Source organism: Opisthocomus hoazin, chromosome 7 (assembly GCF_030867145.1).
Source record: "Opisthocomus hoazin isolate bOpiHoa1 chromosome 7, bOpiHoa1.hap1, whole genome shotgun sequence".
NCBI lineage: Eukaryota > Metazoa > Chordata > Aves > Opisthocomiformes > Opisthocomidae > Opisthocomus > Opisthocomus hoazin.
The window spans coordinates 34,385,542-34,405,427 of NC_134420.1; the positions used below are offsets into that span (position 1 = coordinate 34,385,542).

Sequence of the window (19,886 nt, forward strand, 5' to 3'; positions counted from 1 at the left end):
GCATTTCAGTGGACTGCCAAACCACTGGAATAGAGAAGAGAGGCCCAGAAACTGTACTAATGGGAGCCACTTAGTACCTGGACAGCTATGTAATACTCAGAAAAGAAATTGCGAAACACACACTCAGAACGTGTCTCAAGTCTGCATTTCTAGAGGCACCAATGCACATAGACATTAACTTTACGAATCAAGAGGGCTTTTCAATAGTAAAGGCATAGCATAACCTTGACTAATGTAATAAGAACACCCACATTTTATTTGGATGCACATCAGAATACTTAAGAATGTTATTTTGCTGTTACATTTTGTTTTTAATTTGGTACCTGTTACAAGGACGTAACATACCTGGTTAGACCAATGCCCACTAATTCAGCATAATGTGTCGAGTAGTCATAGTACTACAGACTTAGGAGAAAGTGCAAGAAAAGAGAAGGAAAACTTCTGGTTTCTTTCTTCTCTGACAAGAAGGTAATGCAAAAGGGTAGTTTTTGGAGAGAGGGTTCTTTTGTTTCAAATTTTCATGTGATGTGATACAATGTCAGTCATCAAATCATATTGTTCAAGTATTTAAAAACAACATAAGCAGAATTTCAAAGTGTTTTTGTAGACTGCATTTAACACAAAACTCCCCTTCCATGCATTAAAAAATCAGGGTTGAAAAGTCAAACACACTCTAAAGAAATAAATCCCATATGTTTGTACCTTTATTTCAGATTTCTTGGGCACATACAGTCTATAATACAAATTGCAATTATGTGATTATACAACTTGCTCCACAGTTTCTCTGAAGCCCGAGGAATCAGAGCACAGCTCCATGCTTCCCTTTCTGCACCCTGTTGTCCATTAGCTCTGAAGATGGGCAAATGTGTTTCCAACTATGTTGATCTAGGGCATTTATCAGAACAGGATGTTTCACGACGGCAACAAATGCATTTTTACCTCTTTCCTGTAAGGTGATATTATTGTCCCCATTTTACAGATCAAATAGCTAACACTTGGTTTTCCAATATGGTTAGCAGAGCACCGCACCAGGAATCCACTTGTGACTGTGAATGCTTCTGCAAATCAGACCCAGGCACCCTGGAGTAAGACTGTGGCTTAAGCAACACTTCAGGACAAACCACACAGGCACCACTAATGGAAGAAATAGATCTGTCTGCTCCACACCCTACTCCTTCTCCCTCCTGGCCACTTGTTCCTGCCCCAGTGCTGCCCCAACCTTTGTGCTGCACAGATGTTCATGTGACTCCACAGCAAAGTGGCTCAGAGGACTGATCCAGCTAGAAACTAACCCAGCAGGAAAAATGCTACTAGCTTTCAGCCAGATGAGTTTCATGATGCAGTTTAGTGTGGCCTCATAAATGCCTGTCTTGGTACAAGAGAGGACATGATACAGAAACAGACAACCAGGAGGGCAGGTAGGTAGGATTCCTTTGCTCAATGGCAGTATCATCTTACTCTGGATAGAAGTGTTTGTTGAACATTAGCATGAGGGGCACAAAAACATTTGTTAAAAAGTTTAGTTCAAGGACTAGACTTGGAGAAAATTCCCAGAAGCTGGAATAGAACATGGTAGGGATGGAAGAGGTCACAATTCTGGCTCAACTACCCTTTTACCTTGAGATTACCAAACTTTGCCTGACTCTTCCTTTCTTAACCGCCTATTTCCCTTGAGTCTTGCTTCTCTGTGCTTCTCTGGACTGTTCTTCACTGATGGGACTCGCACACTGAGTTCAAATGTAGTATCTAAATCGACATTCCTCTTTATATCTTTCCTGAGCAGCTTATATCTGGAGAAGGAGGCCCATTTTATTCTGCAAATGAGTGTACTATTTAAGACAAGTCAGCTGGAAGGAAGAAATGTGTTTCGGTTCTTGCTCCAAGGGCTGTTTCTGCCTTTTATGAAGAACACATTCTGGATGATATTCAGAAACAGTCCAGAGACAGTGTCTCAAGACTGACTTTTATGCTCTTTCTCTGGCACCAGAAATCCTGTCTTCCTTTCTAGGAAATGGCAAAATTTCAGCAAAAGTCATGGAGAGCATTCCCAGCAAGAACAGCTCACAACAGCGTGCTTACGGTACGTGCCTGGAAAGTGGGAGATGTGGCTGGAGATTCATCTAGTCCAGAGGGAAATGTAACCCAGGTACCTCGTATTCAGGGCAGGGTTTTTTCCAGGCAGAAAAAAGCAGCACCCCTTCTGCTGGCAGCATCTCAAAATGTGACCTCTCCTTTCTACCTGTAATAAGCATTTACCTTCAGCAAAGAATACTAGGCTCTGAATACTAAGGAATGGAGATATCACCTAATCTCATCTTGGACTTTAATAGTAGACTCAAAAAGAGAGGAAAAAAACCCCAGTATCCTTAACAATGTCTAGTAAGTTTGCGCAAAATTCTTAAACGAACCTGAATGATTCTTTCTGAAGAAAATATAAAATAAAAAGCCTTCAGATACATTTCATTTTTGTATGTCCATAATTCAAGGTGACTATTTTCCATACTGTTTTATATGCAATTAGCCTGAAATATAGTTTTCTAGCTCTCCAATATCCGAGCAAAATATAAAATGACACAGTTATTAACCTTTGGGAAAGCTCTCCTATGCACAACAGAATTAAATTCTACAGAAAACTGAATAGCATTGGGAGAGATTCCAAAAGACTTACCATTCATTTGTTTGATGGATAGTTGGGCTAGCTATTGCTTTTTACAGAGCTGCCAATCACTGGGAGTTCTGGGATATATTCCGGGAACTCTCTTAGAATCACAAATTTCAGTCACAGGCTTCCGTGACTTAAACTGTTCTGGAAGAAACAATTACTTTGCAGAGAAGGAGATGGTGCTGTTACCAAGAGAGGGTAATGTTGTGGTATCAGTAGCTTTAACTTTTCAGCAGAGTAAGTTGCTTCTTCTAATATGACATTTAAAAAGATATCTGTTTGGAAATCTGTTCTGTCTGAGGATATCTGTAGTGATGTTGAAACTCAAACTGAGATCACCATAATAGATAGAGAGGTGGGAAATTGTTATATCAGTTTGTTTATTCTGCATTTGGCAACTCTGAATACTCAGTTTCATTCTTTCCACAGCAAAGGGTGTTAGTCATTCGGTTGTTTGTCTGAGGATTTCATACAGCAGGAGGAAGAGGTAAAAACGCTTTGCGATTCTTGAAATCCAGTAACTGACAAAAAGATTCTGGAGCGCAGCTAAAACGTGAAATTATTTTCCACATTTTTTTGAAAGAGTTAAGCCACCTACAGTTACTATGCATATTACAGAAGTATATTTATACTCGCAGAGTACATAAAGTCAACAAAGCAAGTTATCTTAAGTAGCTATACTTCTGGTTCAGCTGTGTGTGGCTCATCCTAGATCACCATGGGTCACCAGATTTTTTTTGTAGATCTCAGGCTTGAATTCCACTTTTTCTGTTGGGAAAAGACCTTCCCATCTTGTGTCCACTCTGCTGTCAACACAAAGATATGGAGGGGGAGGAGAGGAATAAATCAGAATTTCCGCTCCTCCGGTATCCATTCCATACAGCTTCCATAAATGGAGTCACTTTGCTTCAGTTCTTCAGCCACCACCCTTGCATCCTTAGGTTCCGGTTGGCCTTTCTGCTTCTACAGGTCTGAAAATCTTATTGCAGGATTTAGAAGGTTTCCTGGAAGAGGTTGATAAATTAAGATCTCATAAGATCACTTCATATAGTCCAAAACTCAGTATCCACTTACGTCTTCACTTGCTGTGTGCGCATCAGGTTTCAACTTCTTCGAAATCATCCTCCAGATATTTTGCCAAAGAAACCTCCACTGAAAAAGGAGCAGGTTAGAACTGTAATTGGAATTCATTTTAAGAACAAGTAAGAAACTGAAGTAATCTTTAAAGCACAAGCACAGGGATTTGTAAATTAAAAGTGTTAGGCATGTACGAAGTTATTTTTTTTCTTTTTTTGCAGTTTATATTTCATATGAAATACATCAAAGAAGGAGAATTCCAATTTCATCTTGTGCCATAGAACATCTTCGCCATAAGACTCTTCAACATGCTGTAAGGTTACAAATATGAGTTGCAAGCATTTAATTAAGTAGTTATGTTGTAATAACAGCTATATTAACCTATACCTATAACCAGCATAATTGCAGAAATTAAGAAGTTATTTGAAGTAAATCAACGAGCATGTAAGTATGATGTATTACTTTTCACTAATACAAGTGCACCAATATAGCTTTATTTTTGCTGCTAAGGAAGAGGACAGAAGGGTCTGGCCTAGCCCAGAGCTCCTGCAGGTTTGCTGAATCATGGAAGCTTTGAAAGTATCCTGTGACCAGAAAATAATATTCTCTGGGGAGATCCTCTTGCTGCTTAATAAACCTTTTCTTCTTAAGGGTCAAATGTACAGTCTTGCCTATCCATCGTTGTTCCAGTTTTACAGAATTTTCACAGGCAGAATCAATAAATATTTTTTTATTGTAAATTGTGGTTTCAGAGTACAGAAAACTGGTTTGTTGATACAAATGTTCATTCAATGCTGAATGGTTTTTAAATTGGTTTATACAATCACACAAAGATTATTTACAGGAGGAAGCCTGAGTGTGTTTTTGTAAACCTTAGATGGATGTGGCTACAGAGCTTGTTGAGCATGAATACCAGGCTGGGGTTTTGAGAGCCTGAGGTACAGACAACATTTTAAGACTATCAAATCCCGGTGGTATTAGAAACTCAGAAAAGAAATACACAGGAGCTTGTAAAATGGGGCCTCTGGCAATTGTCTGGGAGAGGGAACTGCAAAAAAACATTGACTGGGGATCCTGTTTTAAGAACAAAATCTTCTGCAATTGCCAAGGGACTAATGAACTATATCCCAGAATGCCAGCCAAAGCTCTGCTGCCAAAATGTGCATTTCATTTTGGTGAAAGCAGGGAAGAAACATGCTTCAATCTTTTCCATTTTCAAAACTGGAAAACAATGGATTTTAAGGGTCAAAAGGTTTTTAAACTGAAGAAGCGGTGATCTTTAATTTTCATTCAAGAAAACATAAAAGCCATACAAAACCTATTCAGAAATTAATGGGGCTGTTTTACATGTGTGTATCTATTCCCCTCAATTAAAACTCAGAGAAAGAGTTCATGATATTCTTAGCAGTTCTGGTCTTGAGCAGCTACCACGCTTGTACATCAGGCTGTTGTCATAAGTGTAGAATTCCGTGTCCCAGTTTCTGGTGAATAAATCCTTACGTTTCTTTCTCGGTTTTCTGAAAGCCCTCCTGGGATTAAAATCTAAGCCTGTCTGTCTTAATGAGACATCCTAGTGACATCCTTGCACACACCCCACACCCAGCCCCCCCTTCTCCAGACTTACTTTACATTTCCCCTCACTTTGAATGTCCTGAAACACCTAATAGTTTCAGCACTGGCTCTGTAGGCATTTTAAGTTTCAACAAAGTATTATTCTTTTTTCCCCAAACATCAAGCTTTTGTGTTTAAAAAAAAGAACTCGGGATTTCCCATGCCATTGAGCAGAATAATGTACGTTCTTTCTGTTGCTGTGTCCCCAGTGACACAGATGGGTCTGCTGATCTATGCTGCACATGGATTGCAGGACTTCCTGTCATGACATCTTCCTCACAAGTTTTACAATGTTCACCTTTTTTTTTTTTTTTTTTTCCACAATTTTAATTTTTTATGGTTCATTTCTATACTTGGAATACATATAGAGCTTCCATTCTTGCCCAGCTTGGGAGATATTTCAGTCAAATTTGCAGCGGTTGTTCTTCTATGATATTGTGTGGTGGAGTTCATTTCTGTTCTGTAAAAAAACATAACCTAGTTGAATCACAGTAACGGTGACTCATTAATCTGAGACATCTGTTCATAACCCCTGAAGTCACTGTATTTCAACACTGCAACAATTCATAACCCTCACACGAAACAAATGGGGAACATTAATGGATTAGTAAATTTTACATTCTGGCCTCCTGTGATCTCTAGACTCAACAGAAATGTAAGTGTATTGTAAAAATGAGGTAAGCATTAGTTGTCTAGACATCCTATATGTGGCCGTTCTCCCTCTGTGGTAGTTGCCCTGGGGTAGTCATTAGAAAAATCTATACTTAAGAAGATTAAAGTTCCTTGTAAGTGGTGGTGTTGGCAATGCCCTCCAAATTGAAGGCGATAGCTGTAAACACAGCAGTGCATTTTTCCCAGCTTGTATTTCTTGCCTAAATACTTAAATGGCCTTTACTGAGATTGGACTTTCAAAATTAAAAGAAATGAGTTTTGTGTACAAATACTTTTTGTCCCCAATTCTAATTTGTTTTCCCTTCTTTGTTTCATGTCTTTATGACCTCTTCGTTATAATTTATTGACAATCAAATATTTTATGATTGTACACGAACATCATAACTGAAAATGCACATGCAACAATTCTGCAGGTTCTTCCTGCTGCAAATCCTCCAGCATTTTTTTTTCTTCTATCTTTATTACTTCGAAGAAATAAGGGGGACAAAAGTTGTTCAGTGAAATCCATCACCAAAATAAAATTTGACTGACAGAGGTTTTTGAGATTTATGCCTGTTTCATAGAAGTCAGATTCCTGCTCTAACATCAGAGAAACGTGTTTGGTTAGAACTAAGATACGATTGCCGGTGGAAGATTCTTTTCTGTCTGCTTTTAGATAGGTCCCTGCTGCCCTTTTAAAAAATGTAAACACACAATTAATGCAAGCACATGGGATGAAACATTCCTGACATTACCTTCCAGGTGAGCGCTTTAGTGCTCTGTTCTGTGTGGATATTAAACTTCCCATAACACTACTGAATGTCTTCATTATTTGCACTAATGTCTTCGGCTCAAATTTCCTCTCTTACATTGTATAGTATTAGTTCCATATCAGTCTGTACTCTTCATTTTGCAAGTGGCTATATTGATCTAGGCCTTTTTTGTGTTAATATGCACATAATGTCAACAGCTTAATACACATGACAGCTCGGTTCAGCAGGAGTTGCTACTCATCTGAGCCCTGGCAGGAGCAGGGTCAGGTTTATACAGTGCTTGGTGGCTCTTGGCACACCTTTACCATTTACAGTAATTTCTTACTGACAGTAGAAGGATTTCTATGTAAAACAGTAAAGCTATATGACACAAGTTACCTTGCTGTTGAACCTACCAAGAAACCAATCTTGACTCTGTCAAGGTATTTCGTACAAACTATATGCAACCCTTTAGGGTTTAGTGCTTGCCAGTCACTCCAACATCAAAGCCCAGGACCAAGCAAGAACAAGAAACTCTCTATCTGCTATTTTCTGAGACTATTATCATGTTTTATGGCTAGTGGTTTGAAAAAATCACATTTGGAAAAAATCAAATATTGTCATTAACTGTGCTTTTATGGGTTGGCCTCATGGTCTGTGGGTAGCATTCTGTGCAACTACCACAACATTCAGTTTCAGTTATTTGATTTTAAGAATGCTACCTGAAGAGCAGCCACTCTGTAACTACCTCTGTTGGCTGATGAAATACGGGTCCTCGTAACAGGATATCCTCTCCCATCTCTTTCACCAGAGAACAAACACATGCTTAAGTTTAACCAAGAGCAGCCCCACAGAATTAAGTATTCATCCTACAACTCACATGCTCAGGGCCCAAGTCACTGTATGAAGCTGAAATGGGAAGGCTCATCTTGAGGATCGCTGACAAGAGATATATGAAGGAGCAACAACTCACATAATCCTCTTTCTTTGGACTGACAAAAACTCAAAACACTTATGAACAAGGTAAACAATGCTTGCTCTAGATGAGCTTTAGAGGTTTAAGAGCACTGCTAGCAGGAATCACCCTCTTTTCCAGTGGAAACAGCTGCAACGGTTGCCACCACAGCAGACTTTTTACTGGCTGGCCTGGTTGACTGTGTAATCTCCTCTGCAGATCCTCTCAGTGCTGCTTTAGCAATCAGCTAGCTGCAGGCACTTACCATGAAGGGCTGTGTTAAATCACTTGTCTTCCCTGATGAGCCTGGCTTCCCACCACTCTGAAACTCAGTCTCCCCAACATCCTGCCTTCGTGCGTGACAACCCAAAGTGCTGCTGATGTGACACTAGGTGTGCCAATATTTGCTCATTTTCTTTAATGTTATTTCTGTTATCATACTCCTAAAAACACAGCCATAGCCAAGGGGATCTCACGCTTGGATTTACGGGGCCCGATTGTCGTTCACAGACAGATCACAGAATCACAGAATCACAGAATAGTAGGGGTTGGAAGGGACCTCTGTGGGTCATCTAGTCCAACCCCCCCGTCGAAGCAGGGTCACCTACAGCAGGCTGCACAGGACCTTGTCCAGGCGGGTCTTGAATATCTCCAGAGAAGGAGACTCCACAACCTCCCTGGGCAGCCTGTTCCAGTGCTCCGTCACCCTCAGAGAAAAGAAGTTCCTCCTCATGTTCAGACGGAACTTCCTGTGCCTCAGTTTGTGCCCATTACCCCTTGTCCTGTCACTGGGCACCACTGAAAAGAGCTTGGCCCCATCCTCCTGACACCCACCCTTCAGATATTTGTAGGCATTTATAAGGTCCCCTCGCAGCCTTCTCTTCTTCAGGCTGAACAAGCCCAGTTCCCTCAACCTCTCCTCGTAGGGGAGATGCTCCAGTCCCCTCACCATCCTTGTAGCCCTCCGCTGGACTCTCTCCAGTAGCTCTTCATCCTTCTTGAACTGGGGAGCCCAGAACTGGACACAGTACTCCAGATGAGGCCTCACCAGGGTAGTGTAGAGGGGAAGGAGAACCTCCCTTGTCCTGCTGGCCACACTCTTCTTGATGCACCCCAGGATCCCATTGGCCTTCTTGGCAGCCAGGGCACACTGCTGGCTCATAGTTAACCTGTCGTCCACCAGTACACCCAGGTCCCTCTCCGCAGAGCTGCTCTCCAGCAGGTCCACCCAAGGCCTGTACTGGTGCATGAGGTTGTTCCTCCCCAGGTGCAGGACCCTGCACTTGCCCTTGTTGAACCTCATCAGGTTCCTCTCTGCCCAGCTTTCCAGCCTATCCAGGTCACGCTGAATGGCAGCACAGCCTTCTGGTGTATCTGCCACACCTCCCAGTTTGGTGTCGTCAGCAAACTTGCTGAGGGTACATTCTAACTCTTCATCCAGGTCGTTGATGAAGAAGTTAAACAAGACTGGGCCCAGTACTGACCCCTGAGGGACACCACTTGTCACCAGCCTCCAACTAGACTCAGCGCCGCTGATGAGAACCCTCTGAGTTCTGCCATTCAGCCAGTTCTCTATCCACTTCACCGACCACTCATCCAGCCCACACTTCCTCAGCTTCCCTAGGAGGACATCATGGGAGACTGTGTCGAATGCCTTGCTGAAGTCAAGGTAGACAACATCCACGGCTCTCCCTTCGTCTACCCAGCCAGTCATGTCATCGTAGAAAGCTATCAGATTGGTCAGGCATGATTTCCCCTTGGTGAATCCATGCTGACTACTCCTGATAACCTTCTTTTCTTCCACTTGCTTGATGATGGCCTCCAGGATAAGCTGCTCCATCACCTTTCCCGGGATGGAGGTGAGGCTGACCGGCCTGTAGTTCCCTGGGTCCTCCTTCTTGCCCTTTTTGAAGATTGGAGTGACACTGGCCTTTCTCCAGTCCTCGGGCACCTCTCCTGTCCTCCAGGACCTCTCAAAGATGATGGAGAGTGGCTCAGCAATGACATCCGCCAGCTCCCTCAGCACTCTTGGGTGCATTCCATCGGGGCCCATGGATTTGTGGACATCCAGATCGCTTAAGCGATCCCTCACACAGTCCTCCTCGACCAAGGGAAAGTCGTCCTCTCTGTAGGCTTCTTCTCTTACCTCCGGGGCCTGGGATTCCTGAGGGCCAGTCTTAGCACTGAAGACTGAAGCAAAGAAGGCATTCATTAGCTCTGCCTTCTCCGCATCCTCCGTCACCAGGACACCCGCCTCATTCAGCAGCAGCCCCACGTTGTCCCTAGCCTTCCTTTTGCTGCTGATGTAGTTGAAGAAGCCCTTCTTGTTGTTTTTGACATCCCTTGCCAGCTTCAATTCCAGGTAAGCCTTGGCCTTCCTCGTTGCATCCCTGCATGCTCTCACCACGTTTCTGTACTCTTCCCAAGTGGCCTGTCCCTCTTTCCACATGCCATGCACCTTTCTCTTCTGCCTGATCTCTGCTAGAAGCTCCTTGTTTAACCATGCAGGTCTCCTGCCTCCTTTGCTAAATTTCTTTCTCAGGGGGATGCATTGCTCCTGTGCATGGAAGAAGTGTTGTTTAAAAAGCGACCAGCACTCATGGACCCCCCTGCCTTCGAGAGCCCTGGCCCACGGGATTCCTCCCAGTAGCTCCTTGAAGAGGGCAAAGTCAGCCCTCCTGAGGTCCAAGGTTTTGATCCTGCTTATCGCCCTGCTTCCTCCATGCAGGATCCTGAACTCGACCATTTCATGGTCACTGCAGCCGAGTCTACCTCCAACCTTCACGTCCTCCACCAGTCCCTCCTTGTTTGTTAACACGAGGTCCAGCAGCGCGCCTTTCCTTGTTGGTTCCTCCACCACTTGCATCAGAAAGTTATCATCGATGCTCTGTAGGAACCTCCTGGATTGTGCCTGCCTAGCTGTATGGTCTTCCCAGCTGATGTCAGGGTGGTTGAAGTCCCCCATGAGAACCAGAGCCTGTGACTGTGAGGCTGCTTGCAGCTGCCTGTAGAAGGCTTCATCAACCTCCTCCTCCTGGTCGGGTGGCCTGTAGTATACACCCACCGTAATGTCACCCGTGTGAGCCTGTCCCTTAATTCTAACCCACAAGCTTTCAACTCCTTCTTCACTTGCCCCCAGGCCAAGCTCAATGCATTCCAGTTGCTCCCTCACATATAGAGCAACTCCCCCACCTCTCCTTGTTGACCTGTCTTTCCTAAAGAGTCTGTAGCCATCTATGACAGCATGCCAGTCATGCGAGTTGTCCCACCACGTTTCTGTGATGGCGACCAAGTCGTAGCCGTCCTGCTGTATAATGGCTTCCAGCTCCTCCTGTTTATTGGCCATACTACGTGCATTGGTGTAAACACACTTGAGCTGGGCTGTCAATCTCACCCCTGGCCTTGGCACTCCAAGCCTAGGCTCATCCCTAGTGAGCTGGGCAATATCCCCTCCCCCCTTCGAACCTAGTTTAAAGCCCTCTCAATGAGCCCCGCCAGCTCGTGGCCAAGAATTCTTTTCCCCCTTTGTGATGATGCCTCTGTGGCTCTGATAGCTCTTTGAGATGCCTCTGTGGCTCTGATAGCCTGAAATGTGGGAATAAATGACATTACCTGAGTGCTGCAAAAGGGGCAGTTCAGGGTTTACAGGAGTCATGTCTATAATGTGCATCTGATGTCATGGCTTAAAACAATATGGGAAAGCAGGAAAGGAAGCAGTGGGATTTGAAAATTTAAAAAAAAAAAACAAATTTTGAAGGGAAATGCAAGACTAAAGCAAGACTAGGAGGTGGCAGGTTATCACAATAAAAGATGTCAACAGGCAAATACCAAAGCAGTAAATCCGAATAAATAGGGGTATGAAACTCTATATTACAACCTGATGATAGTAAGATTTACCCAGTGATTATTCTTTTGGCACCTTTGTCATGTACCACTACAGCACCAGCGAGCAAGATACTCTGTAATATCAAGTTGGATTAACAGAAATCCCATTCATCGTGAAGAAAACCTCTTGTGGGCATCACATTCCTGAAAAGTGGTGCCACCGGCCACAGGGGATTATCATAAACTGTTGGAACAGGCATCTGCAGAACGTATTAGCGGAGGCTCTAAATATATCTCAGCAGGTTCTCTGGAGGAGATAACATTTCCTTTCCTCTGCTGTTTGAATGTTCATGACTAGTGAGAGTGAAAATCCCTCATTCGATATTTATGCAGGGCATCTTTAGAATCTTCCACTGCGCCGTGCATTTCAGCAACAACCAAACTACATAAGCAGCTCTTTTCAACGCATGATGTCTTACAAATTTCCGCCAGATATGAAGTTACGTGCCTGTCAGCTAGCTGGAAGCCTGTTAAGGAACCCACCATCACGTAAAGATACAGAAGTACGGTGTCCGAGTTTGTCATCCTGCAAACATGCAGCCCTGTTTACTGCAATTTCCACGCCTGGCCTTGCTGTAGCCTATTTTACAGTATACTGTCCTTTGTCACGTTACAGGAACTGCAACAGAAATAGGAAACTGTAGCTCTTTGTCCAGAAACAATCTCGCTCTCATTGCAGCATACAGGAAGGATGCAGGAATGAATGTTCCCAGTAGTTCAGTTTATTCCACGATACATCTGAAATATTCTTCCGACATCAATACCACTGAGCAAATTACTGCTGTGAAATCAGCTTGTGCCAATTCTTCCTGCATACCTGCTTAATTCCCTTGAAACCTCTGCAGCTCAGTTCTACCTGTCTCACCACTGAGCACTTCTTTTACAGCAGACAGTCCCATTGATTTTGCTAGGACATCTCCTGGGATCACACCCTCCCCGGTTTAAATAAGAATGGCAGACGCTATCTCTGAACATCTGCTGGCTGCTGGAATGCTCTCTGATTACAAGCAAGCAATGCCAATGAACGTAAAATTACTTATCAGACAAAAAAAAAGAAAATATTTGAAGAGAGTTACACCAGGGTTGGGGGAAGGATGAGAAGGCATTTTGGAGAGATCACAAAGACAACATTGTCAAAAATTGATTTGGCTTATTCAAAGCACTGAGATGTGTGATTGTGAGAAATTGTAAGATTTCAATTCCCCTATTCAGCCTAGAGTTTCTTTAGATTCTAATTGCCACAGCTTAGAAGAAAAGAAAGCAACTAACAGAGGAAAAAAAATGATCTTGGCACTTAAATCCAGTAAGGTTTGAGAGCGTTATTATAAGTTTATCATATAAAATAATATTAGTAGCATTTTATATTAAGTAATTAGGACAACATCCTCTTAACTGTGTCAACGGATGGCACCACTGACCTACCTCTGACCTATGGGGCCACTTGTGATCTTGGCAAAATCTGTATTTTCAACTGGAAAGAAGAAATATTACATTCTTACACAAAACCACAACGCGTCCTCGGATGTTGTGCTGAAGGTTTTGAAATGCATGCTTTAACCAGCCCTGTCACTTCACCAACGTGCTGGAGGCATGGAACCCCTCACAAAGGTCCTCCACCGCCAGCTCACCCAGAGCAGCTCAGATGTAACCCAGCAGTGCTGCAGGCTGGAGCTACCCCTTTTGTGCTATAGCTGGTTCCTTGTGTCCCCGCAGCCCGCTCCATGTGTCTCCAGGGGAGTAGAGACAGCAGTGATGGATCACTCAGCTGGTTCCTTCCCATACAATTGGCTCAGCCAGCAGCAAGGGAAATGCTTTTCCCACAGAACCACGAAGAAAAGGAGCAAGGGAAGGCAAAGAGAACTTGATTCCCCACTGCAGACCTGGCCCAGTGTGGCTGATCTGCACTGAACTCATCCACCCTCGTTCCCAAAGGGCTGTGCACTAACTCGGGCTGGTGCAAAACACAGCAAGGATGCCATCAGGAGCACAGCATGCACGAGCCAGTCCTCTTCTTCACCACTTGCCTGGGAAGGGCAGGAAAACAGGGACAGTCATGAGAACCGGCTGTTTGAGGCCTCCTCTGTGCCCCGAGAACGCTGTTGGTGGTCTTGCAGATGGGTTCTCCTGCCTGTGCATTCAAAGAGAGGTGCCCCTAAAAGCACGGGAATGAGAGAGGAAATCTGACCCCTGGTATTCACCTTGCAGCCTTTTCATCAGCCCAGCACTTTCTAGCCACGTTGAGGTGGTTTTCACCCATAATGCACAGCCAGAGTAGATGTTCCTTCTGTGCGGCGAGACTGCTGTGCCTGGCAGATGGCTGTTGGGGTCCAGGCCCACGGCTGTCACACACCAAAGGGCTCCTCAGCCCTCACACAACAAGACAGAGATTTCAAAGGGTACTGAACTGCCGTTTGCTCCCTCACATACAGAGGAACTAACTGGTCAACAGCGACTTGCAAATATGTGCTAACCTCTGGCCAGAAGGCAATTTTATTGCCGTTTGAGATGAGACTTTTTTCCCTCCATTATGTGTCACGTGGCTGGATTACTGTCTCTGTTGTGACATCTGCAAAGTTTGGTATCTTCACCAGTGAAGAAGGGCGGACAGTTCTGGAGACTTCACCTCTAAAACCCCCCAACACTTCAAACACCAGCTGTATACCCAGATCAGCATAATGAAAATGGCCTTTCTCATTGTATTGGGCATTTGAAATTCACATCCAGATTCTCTGGCTTGAACTCATCTCAAGTTACAACATGTAACATAATAAACTAATATGTACTGCTCTGTCTTTCCTTGGATAAAACAATAAGAAAAAAGTTAAAGAATGCCTGATTGAATCAGGCATGAGCTTCCCATGGGATAAAATTAAACAGCATTCTGCTAGTGCTGTGAAGGAAAATGGATCAGTTACCATTGCAATGATTTAACCACGCAATGCTGGAAAAAGGATTAGCAGCATGCATGCCACAGCAATATTAATAGAAAACCCAAACCTTAGAAATACAAGACTTCTGGTTAAATAAACAGGAATTCACCTTTCCCTTTCTGTACTATCTTGGAGATTTCTTTTTGACATGAGAGAGTTTTGTCTCTTTTTGGTAATGGGAGTTGATGACGTGCAAGAAGTTAAAAGGAAAATCTCACCGTTTCCATTCCCTCAGCAAAGCCCTGTGTTAAGTGAGAAATCAGCCTGATACTTCTCCTATCATCCGATTGCAGTTCATTACTTAATTCCCATTCATATCGCCTCTGTGGAGAATAACAGGTTGATGACATTTCAGTTAATCATAATCTTCCCCTTCTGTGACAACCTGCCAGCAGCCTTTTTGAAAATAAACTTGCAGAATGGAATTTTTAGGAAAAAGGATTTTTATCACCCTCATGGAGAAAGGAATACTGACAAGATGAATACGTGAGAATATTTCACAAATGAAAAAAAAGATTCTTCTGGATTTATTACCATTTCCCTCTCAACGTTTAATGTGCTATTTCATTGCCTGGCAGATTGTTACTGCCATAACTTTACATTTTTGCCTTTGTCCCCTGTAGAATATAGGGCCCCTATTACCTCTGAAACATGCTTACTAGGAAGAAGGATACCTTAAGTTTCCACGGACTGACTTGATTATCAGGCAGCTATGGAAGTGCAAATAAAATCATGCCTTTGTGGGTGTGCATGCATAGAGAAAATCCCATGTAGGGTAAGAAAGCAGGAAACTTTAAGACTTCAAGCCATTACTGCTAGCCATCTTACGTGTCATGCAGTCTAATAAATATGGCCATTTTAACCCAGTTAATGTACCAGTAAGGGAACGGAAAATGGGAGAGTGAATTGGAAAGACCATGGGAAGGCTTGAAGGGTTTGGTGGCAGCGATGGACTCACAGAAGTCATCACCAGCAGTTGAACTTAGGTCATGGTAGGTGTAAGACTTGGGTGGAGGCCACTGAAACCCAAGGAAACATTATAAGCTGGAGGCAAAACCACAAGCAGGCATCACTGACAAGCAAAGGAAAAAGTCAAAGGCAGTCTCATCCACAGCAACAGCTTTTGTGAAAGTTCAATCAAAGCTGCACAAGTGTCAGCGCCATTTGTTCATGGCAACAAAAGACAGGGTGTTGAGCTACCTGGAAATAGCCTATCTAATAGCAGTAAACAGCCGCAGTGTCATCAGGAAGAAGAAATTCAAGTTTCTATTAGCAACTGCATACTGCCAGCTTAAAGTCAGCAAGAATATCCATGGGCAGGCAAAGCAAACAGCTCTTTCATTAACACAGTTCTTTAAACTATCATGTCTGAGCAAGAAGTGATTGGCTCCTTCCTGAAGGCCAACCTGCAGTTGATCTTTCTAGAGGTAAAAACCCACCTTCAGAGGCAATCTTCTTTAAGAGGCAGGATGATAACATACTCAGTGGTAATTCAAACTCATTATGCATCTCTTGCAGATCTGGTCAATGCCCAACCGCAAAGTCACCGTGAGCACATAAATAAAATTAAGACTGGCTACTGCAGCAGAAGTAGGTGGGAAGATGGATGGATTAACTGGGAGGGCACATGGCAGTACAGAGGCAGGAGAGACCTCATCAGTCCAGAAGCCACGGCGGAAGTTGTCCCTGCCTTTCTGCAGAAGTGCCTGGCAAGGCACCACCTCCTGCCTCTCTAGGGCTGGTGGGCAATGCCAAAGAGTCCTGAGCAGCTTTTCGTCTCTGTACAGAGTCAGACGCATGGCAGCAGTACCCTTGCCCAGAGAAGCAGTGGACCTTCCTTAGCAAAGCAGTCAGCTGTTTATTTACAACAAGAAGAACCAATAAAGAGGACTGTACATATTTCAGTGGCCGTGGACCAATTAGGCCGAGAAAAAGTGAAGGAAAGAAGGGCGGTTGTTGCATGACTGGTAGAAAGACACCTATTTCAGTTTCTCTCTGATGCAGCGTCACATCACAGCTAAGGCTGTCTGGAAACTGGGACCCTGACCTCTTTGCAGTAACTCCAGAGCCTCCAGGAGTGCAGATGCACTTAGAGCAATACTAGGAAATCCAACAGAGTTGCTAGGAAATTCACTCTATCCTTTCTCTAAGGGACAATTTCCATATGAAGACACAACCATGGTGGTCTCTGGGTCCTACAGCATGCACCCTGGTACCCAAAAAGCCTCACAGTGCTGGCTTCAGAATAATTCAGACTTCTACACTACAGTGAAGGAATATCCAGTTACTGCTAAACAGCTACTAGCTGTAACTATGTGTTAACTCATGGACGGCTGTTATAGCATAGATTTTATACACTCATTGTGGGAGGTCAACAGCACACATCAGTAGATGAGTAATTCCTTTGGACACGTTGCTTAGTACCTTTTCTGTATGACAAAAGCTTTTTAATTAGGTCTTTTGGAGAGATATAGCTGATCAAACCGAGAAGTGGGTTTTGGCAAGAGAAGGAACATACGAGAAAGTAAGATTACATAGGTCCACAAATAACCTCCTGTAATATCTCTTATTCTTCTCCAGTGTTTACTTAATGTAGGAGGATACTGTCACCTAGGTGAACTACTTACTTAGCCTGAATGGCAGGGCAAACGTCCATAGTATCAGCTCTAGTGAGTTCACTGTACCACCAAATACATGAAAAGGTCAACAGGAATTTGCATGAATTGCAAGGGTAATCAGTTATTTGTGCATATCTGCTTTGCTACTGTTTTTTTCCTTAGAAGTAATAGAAAGGTCAAAGACAGTTTCTTTACAAACACTTCGGCAGTATTAGCATTGAAATGTATTTCTTCCAGAGAACTTTCATTCCAGCTCCTTCTGCAGTGGGTAGGAAACTCACACCCACCACACACCCCCAAGGTCTATCTGACTTCTTCACACAATGCGCAGCATAATCACTCTGTACTTCCACTACAGAAGGTGGCCAACCGCGTGACTGGTAACCATAGCAGCTGCAATAACCAAAAAAATTCCAGCGCTGAATGTATGCATGAGTCTCTTGTTTTAGCACCACTTTATTTGCCATTAGCAGCATCGATGGGCACGCCTCAAAATGTCCCAGTGTTTGAGGAGGAAAGAGACGCTGTTCATTGCCACGTGGAAAACAGCATGTCTCACGCAGAAGAATGTTTGCTGTCAGTCTCTTGACTTTTGTAACGTCTAGAGATATTTTTCTGGAGCTGTAATCTCAGACATTCAAGCTAGGATTTCTATTTCTTGTGTGGGAAAGATTGGTCCTGGAGATTTTCCACGCTGGAATAGCTGATCTTTCTCCTGTCATGTGCTGAGCGCTGCCTGCCAGGGACTGAGAAGTAATGACAGGCAATAACATCTGATTCTTTCGCGGTAACAATGCCAAAGCACAGTTTCGTGATACCACTAGCTGTCTCAATGCTATGAATTCTTCCAGACAGAATCAGTGAACTTTCCACAGGTGGTCCATGTGGGTAGGGAATTTCTCCCTTTCCTCTCCCAAATTGTCACTTTCCAGCTGATCTGAAGCTTGGGGGAAATGTCATCCCTTGAAGAAGGCTGCAGCAGGAAGGGGCTCTCCTCCTAGACCATGCCACCTTATGGGATCTACTTCCCAACACAGCCCTCCTCAAGGACCTATAGACCCTTGCTGATCTGATACATGCAGCAGCTCTGGTCTGCCTGCTACTCTCTCCATTACTGGAATGAGGACATCATGGATATGATAGCGCAGTTCTATAGAGCAGAGTGAAGAAGAAAGCGGAGTAAAGGCAAGAGCAAAATGAAGCCAAGTAGTGTCACTGCAGGCAGTGAAGTGAGGAGCTAAAGTTGTTGTAGCTATTTTCACAGAATATCCTCTTAGTTTTGGTAACAAATTTTCTACCATGGGCATTTAGAAGCCTGTTAGTATTAGGGTGCTGGTACACCACCCGCTATCAAAAGCATTCAGTTCCCGACAGTGTGTCACACTTGGACATAATCCAAAGCCCGTGAAAGTCTAAGACCTGTGAGTTATAAAGCCAGTCCCTGCATGCTTATTTATATTAGAAAGCTCTCACATTTCAACCTAAAGCCTGAAAGTAAGATATACCTCAACATGCAACAAATTACAGATGACTCATGAAATCTGAGTTCAAGTCTTTTGGACTCTAGCACGAAAAGCTACCACCAAGCAGCTGCTTGGCTGAAGATTACCTTTCTCCTATGTTTCTTTAAAAAGCGGCACCTTTAAGAATATTAGGAGCCTCAGCAAATTCAGTCCCATTGTTTTCTATATATTTTGTTTAAACAGAGGAAACACAGCAAATACGGATTACTTAGCAAATAATCTAAAACAAAAATTAGTGCTGCAAATATGGTCTTGGCAGAAATCTAGAGTTCTCCAGTAACATCTTTACAGGACAGACTTGTTTTGCTTTCTTATAAAACAGGGGAGACACATAAAGACATTTGGCCAACACAGAGAAGAACTGATCCACACACCTCCAGAAATGAAAGCAAGAGTTGCTACAGTTTTGGTCAAGGTGCTGTAGCTGTTAGTTGCAATAAATATTCGTCTTTGCAGACTATCATAGAAAAAGCTTACCAGTTGCAACCTCTCCTTCAGTTTGGAGCTTCCTCTACCAATATGAGCCATAATTTTCTCTCAGGAGACGAAGACAGAAGTGCTCAGGAGAACCTCAGGACTACAGCTGCCTCCTTCCTCTGCAAAGGCAAAGGAAGGGCAGGCTCCCCACAAACCTCCTTCCTTGTTATGCAGGGCACTGCAGGCAAATCAAACCACAAATATCAGGCTGGAAGGGGCTACTGAAAGAGCCTAGCACTCAAGTTTCACAGACACCTCGTTATTTAATCCCCTTCCTGGAGAGATCAGCTGAGGAGTGGTTACACTCATTGCTCATACTGGGAGCTCCCTCAGAGCCTCACCTGAGCAACACGTTCATGTATTTCAAACCCTCCGAAGGATCTCTGTTTCAGGCAGAGAACTAGCCATGCCAGAGCCTACCTAGTTTGTTAAAGCTTGGGGTGATGACAACCCACACTGCTATGGATGAAAAATTCATTTTATTGTTACCATATATTTTTTGTCATTTCTGTAGCATAGTAATTGAACTGTAAATACCAGCATTTTTATATGACTGACTAAATATACGTGAAAAAAACATCACTTACCTTAACTTATTACATGTTTCCATGTTACACATCTCTTGTGTAAGTGCTTCTATTCCCATAGAACACCAGTCTCACAGTTGGTTTTTAATTTTGGGGAAACAATTAACTTAGCATACCATCTTTTCTAAGAAATTTAGCCAAACCCAAGTCCTTTATTA

The 19,886-nt window shown here is 43.4% G+C and overlaps 1 long non-coding RNA gene across 1 annotated transcript; it reads right to left on the reverse strand.

Annotated features, from left to right (window-relative positions):
* Positions 1 to 231: 231 nt before the first annotated feature.
* Positions 232 to 19,325, reverse strand: LOC142362093 (uncharacterized). Its single transcript, XR_012764652.1, has 3 exons — positions 19,142 to 19,325; positions 3,737 to 3,814; positions 232 to 3,666 (listed from the first exon to the last, which is right to left on the reverse strand). It is a non-coding gene; the product is annotated as an uncharacterized LOC142362093 (long non-coding RNA).
* Between the last annotated feature and the right edge of the window lie 561 nt (positions 19,326 to 19,886).